Source organism: Opisthorchis viverrini (assembly GCF_000715545.1).
Source record: "Opisthorchis viverrini unplaced genomic scaffold opera_v5_38, whole genome shotgun sequence".
In the NCBI taxonomy this organism is placed as follows: domain Eukaryota; kingdom Metazoa; phylum Platyhelminthes; class Trematoda; order Opisthorchiida; family Opisthorchiidae; genus Opisthorchis; species Opisthorchis viverrini.
In genome coordinates this window covers 10,448-16,291 of record NW_008751695.1, presented here as the reverse complement: position 1 = coordinate 16,291, position 5,844 = coordinate 10,448, and the positions used below count along the sequence as shown (strand labels likewise).

Genomic DNA, 5,844 nt, shown 5'->3' with positions numbered 1-5,844 from the left:
ATGATGATGATGATGATGATGATGTTGATGATGATGATGATGATGATGATGATGATGATGATGATGATGATGTGATTGATTATGATGATGATGACCGGAACAGCGATGCTGAAATAGGTCGAGGAGGAAATAAGTCGCCTTAAGGTAAACGAACTGCATTCCATAGGGATGATGATGATGACCGGAACAGCGATGCTGAAACAGGTCGAGGAGGAAATAAATCGCCTTAAGGTAAACGAACTGATTGCATTCCATAGGTTGCGTTGGTTTGGCCACGTGGTCCGCATGCCAGTCATCGACTTCCTTTCACACAGCCACGCGAATGGTGGAAAGAAGCCAGGGGATGTCAAACAATCACTTGGCAGCGAAGTATGAAAGGCAATGCCAGAAAACCCAGATGTGCTGGTTATTGTCGTGTCCTTGGATGGGAACCCCGAGACGGGACACATCAATAGGAGTCGTTCAGCTGTAGCACCCTCTCAGTGCCCAACTACCATGCCAGCCGAAGGAAGTACGAGGGATGGAATGATGCCAGGTACCCCAAGCCTAGGCAGGCTAAGTCGAACGGCAGAGGTCGGGTTCGAACCACTGACCTTCTGTTCAGTAAATCTGCGCTCCAAACACTGAGCCATCTCGCCCACCTCCAATGGGAGATATTGTCATACAAAGTCCAGTAGCGCCCTCAACGCCGCTCGTACATCTAAGCGATTGCATTCAACGCATAGCTCCCTTTCTAGTCTCCCCACTTAAAAGTCCACTGACAACCCTGTATTTAGACATCATTTGGTGGTGAGCTGACTCGGTGATTAGAACGCGAACTTATTGACCAGAAGATCCGTGATTCGAAACCGAGTGTGTGTGCAGACCGAGAAGCTTGGTGGACTCGAAAGGCCGAAGAAATGGAACAACAACAATGAGGGCAACAAATGCTGGAAACGTCCGCAAGTTGTTCTATTTGATTCGGTCGACTGGTCCTCGAAAGCCTTTTGTCTGCGAAATTGCCAGGAACCAAAACGGCCTCCTGATATCCAACACAGCATAACGTTTGGACTCATGAACAGAGTACTTCGAACAGCAATTCAGTTGGCCAACCACTACCTCCAATCCGGAATCCTGACCCTCAACAGAACGGTGGACTGCGAATATAGAGCGGTCATCAAACTCAGAAGTGTTCGAGTGTATACCTCTACTCAAGCGTCATCGTGCTGCTGATCCTGAAGACCTTCCACTGCTCCGCTCAAGGATTGAGGTGAGTTTATAAGCCAGTGCCTGTATAGCCTATTTGCGTCCATCTGGGAGAAAGAAATCATCCCAGACAAGTGGGTTGAACCAATAATAGTGCCCACTTTCAAAAAGGGTACTTGCAGTAAATGCAGTAACCACAGAGATGTCAGTTGGACTGTCGTTGTAACAATGTTCCTGGCGTCACTGATTCCTCGTCGTCTTATGGTGGCACGCGAAACCTCATGATAATCAAGTGTGTGCCAGGCTACAACAAAGGCTGTGATGTTACATGGCTGGGAGACGTGGCCTCTGCGGACAGATGCCTCGGAAGCATCGCTGGTGTCGGATAACATCAACGGACTATAAAACGGGTATTTGGTTGTACAGTTTGGTTTTACAATCACCGGTAACATCCAGCATCATCGATCACGATGGCTCAGTCACGTTCCACACATGCCAAAACACCACCTAACGAAAAGAGTGTTGCCATCCGTTCCTCCGACCTCAGACTGGCACAAACCGCGAGACGTACAACATATGACTTGGCAGGAGAGTGTGAAATAGATTACGAATAGCTGGTGTTGTACGCCTTCCAGGATGAGATCCCCGTAACCCCACCTGCGCTCGACTGGATGCATTGCAAGAAACGGCGGCTGATCCATGCCAGCGGCGTCCGTACTGCCAGTTTTTTCCACATTGTCTGACTGAGGGCTTGGAGGTGTGTGCACCTCAGAACGCTTGACGCAAACGAACACTAGGTCTCCTCTCTAACCCATCCTTTTTTCTTCCCTTCACTCCAAGGCTTTAAATATACTTAGACGAACTTTAGAGTTGGACGGCAGTCAAGTATCACTGTCAACACTGTTTTTGACTCTGATGACGATGACAAATATGGCACGGAAAACAGCACCCTCTTCGGCAGATGGCTCGGTATACTAAATAAATGGCCTAACCAGCGCACCACCTGGTGATTGATGGATTGTTCGGTGGAAGTCCCCGTCCGAACGATCGCTTTCTAATTGCCTCATTATAGGCTCACCGACGCCAACCCACACGAGCTATGATTCTGAGACGACGATTCTCGAACGCTTCAACATATCACAGTTCCGTTGCTCGAAAAGGCCAAGCCTCACAACCATAAAACAAAACAACCGTACTGTAACCTGATACACATGTCCCCCGTGGATCAGGAACATAGAGCTTTGACGTCATAAATGCCTCAAATTAGCAAGCGGGACACGAACCCTAGAGATTCGAGCATTGACCTCATCTGTCAGACTACAGAGGTAGCATGACCTCCAAGATAAATAAAACGCTCAACTTCGAGTGCCTCTCCATAGATTGTAAAAGGGCGTGTTCAGTGACTGCATGTCCAGGAGCATGAACATAGATATTAGGGGTAAAAGCGCATGACGGCGGAAGAGATAACTTTGTTCAATTCATCCCGAAACGCCACCGCCTTATTCCCCTCTTCGAACACGATGATGGTGAAGTCTGCATATTCCACCGACAACGTTTTCGTCAGAGGTTATTTGAACACCAGGGGTGTGGAATCATAAATTGATTTCATCCATTTCATATCACCAGATGATGATTTTTGTGGGCGTATTTTTCGCTCTCAAAAATGAGAAAATCCGACTTTGCTTTGGTTTACGTCAGTCAGTGCTAAAAATAACAAAGCACCAAACGTTGAAGAGAGCCTACAGAGTAATTCAGGTCAGGAACCTAGCTAGACGGAACGAATCATAAGTTGTCTTAGGGGAAAAGCCAGACCAGTAATACGGCACACTCAAGTAGAGCAGGCATTCAGTAGGCAGCCGCTGCTTGGAGTAAATCAAGGAGCTAGCAGGGTATAACAGAGGAATAATCTTACTAACTGTAACGTTGTTAAAGCCAAAGATGCATTGGACCCGATTCGTAGGAGAGATAGAGGGGGTGCAGTTGGGTATGAAGTAGGTCGACAACAGCTCCACGAGTAACGAAGTTATCTACGACTGTGAAAACGTATGACGTGCTATTTCGAATGTGTTCAGGGAGACTCTTCAAGAAGCGAGCGTAGTAAGCTAGGAAGAAGTGGTGGCGTTAGTACGAGCTGGAGTGCAAACAGAGGTCGCTGGAGATACGGAATTTGTGGCGAGGACGGGAATTTACCTTTGGCCCGGCGTCTGCTAGAAGGGCATTTTAGTGCAACATACGGTGTAGGAAAGTAAGGTTTAGCCTAAAAAGTCTGAGCCATAGTGGTTCAAGGCCCAAGATTATGCAGCGGGAGCGATAGGAAAGAGGACTGGACTGTGGCAACAAATTTTTGGTGAATGAGCATCAGAGGCTTTCAAGTACTAGTTTGCAACTTTGTGCATATAGGGGAGAAAATGCCGGATAGCACTCCATGATCGGTGGCACGCATAGCTAAAAAAAATTGTGCTTTTGAGTCGAATGAGCATCAGAGGCTTTCAAGTACTAGTTTGCAACTTTGTGCATATAGGGGAGAAAATGCCGGATAGCACTCCATGATCGGTGGCACGCATAGCTAAAAAAAATTGTGGCTTTTGAGTCTCGAAGGTGAATGGAGCGCAATATTATAAAGCTGGGCCTATGTACTCGGGCGACCTGGAACTGGATTTTGGTGGGAAAAGCTAAACGTACAAGAGTATCTGAGACCGGGCTCTTTGATTTCTGTGAAATGAGTTAGCAGTTTGCCAATAACTGTGAACGCATTAGGTAGGATGGAGCAGCGACAGGAAGTTATTAAGGACTCTGCGGAAGAGAAGCCTAGGCCGGAGGCATTTGACCAGCGAGTCAGCGACTCTAAATTTCGTTGAAAGTGAAAGGTAAGCGCTTGCCCAGAGGGAGGAAATGTGCAGGCAAAAGGGAAGGGTGTACCATGGAACACGGCACCAAAGACGTCGTCGATACATAATTGGAAGAGGATGGGGCCCATCACACTCCATTGTACATACATACTCCACTATATACATAGAGTCATTCCCACTGCAGTGGGAAAGCACGATTATTTGACATTTATTTAACCGTCCAATAACCGGCAAACACGGCTATTTGACGGTTGTGTTGGTGCAAATAACCACCTGTTAACCATAAAAGGTGGTCATTTGAAGTATAATCCGTATGATCGAAAAACTCGGTTATTTTGCACCGCGTGTACTGATAGGGAAATTATGCTTCGTTCCTTCTGTCTAGGTTCCTGACATGAATTACTCTATCAGCTCTCTTCAATGTTTGGTGCTTTGTTTTTCTTAGCACTGACTGACAAAAAGCAAATCAAAGTCAGATTTTCCCATTCTGGGAGGGGAAAATACGCCCACAAAAACCATCGTCTGATGATGCGAAATGGAGGAAAGCGTTGTATAAATGTTTAGCTTATCGACATACACAACATTGCGGTGGAGTTCTGCTTGAGACAGTAACGTTCCGTCGTAAATTAGACATGGTGAACTCCTCTGCCCCTACTTAGGTTTTCGTGACCCTGGCCGTTAACACAACTGTTCAAGGCCAGGCAAACTGGGCAGCGGTTTTCAGTTTCAGTTCAGTTTGGCCGACACTATGGCCGAAATACCCGTACTTCTCCAGATCCACTGTCCAAAGTTTTTTCCTCAGGCTACAGTAATGACATCCGCAACTATTCTCATCGTAGGCTGCAGTCTCCTCTAGCCTCCACGGAACACGAACTAACGATAAGCTTTTTTCGAGGTTGTAGTAATAGCATCGGCACTTTCCGGTTGTCTTCACTAGGAATTCAGTGGTTTTCTTTACAGTTCACGTTCCGTCCTGTAACTTTTACATCTGGATCCACTCAAACAGCGATAACAGTGTGTTTATGCGGTCTCAGTTTACACCATAATTCTGAGATACTAGCTACAATTCGCCCTTACCATGAATTTTCCAAACCTGCCACCCCTACTTAGGTTTTCGTGACCCTGGCCGTTAACACAACTGTTCAAGGCCAGGCAAACTGGGCAGCGGTTTTCAGTTTCAGTTCAGTTTGGCCGACACTATGGCCGAAATACCCGTACTTCTCCAGATCCACTGTCCAAAGTTTTTTCCTCAGGCTACAGCATCTTACTGCGTTCTAGGCAGGTGTTCTAGTTTTACCTTCTCCGTGTCACCTTGTTGCCCCATCTTCGAATTGTAACCGCCTGAACTTGCTTCAATTTCGTATGCTCCATCCCAGCTAGAAAACAACTACTGAATGTGTTTCCCCGCCTCCGAGGTTCATTACATTTAGCTCGCGTTAATTGAGGCATGAAATCATCCGCATCGAATAGTTCCAATTGTTCCTGGGACTTGCCTGCTTCCTCCCATTGCCGGGCCCTACAAGTGACGAAAATCGCGACTATTCGGATTACCGTTGTGATCATGCCACTCATCGGTCAAGAATAAACGCTACTATTTTAACGAATGCACCCATTTGTATATCAAAATGTTTTCATGTGAGATCCGGCTAAATATCTCGCATGTAATATTCTGCAATTGGATGTGCTCCAGAGTCCGCTTTATGTTCCTTCTGGTGCGAAATTCGGGATATAGCATCATGCTTTCATAATGGAATCTATTCGCAAGGTCGAAGAATATCATAAACTAGAAATTCGCTTGAGTCATCAGTTG

At 46.5% G+C, this 5,844-nt stretch overlaps 1 protein-coding gene across 1 annotated transcript in view; it reads right to left on the bottom strand.

Annotated features, from left to right (window-relative positions):
* T265_02911 (hypothetical protein) overlaps positions 1-5,151 on the bottom strand; it is a gene marked incomplete at both ends in the record, with an annotated part of 33,419 nt that extends 28,268 nt beyond the window's left edge. The window contains one exon of the mRNA XM_009167275.1: positions 5,112-5,151. The remainder of the gene's footprint in view (positions 1-5,111) is intronic.
* Positions 5,152-5,844: the final 693 nt, after the last annotated feature.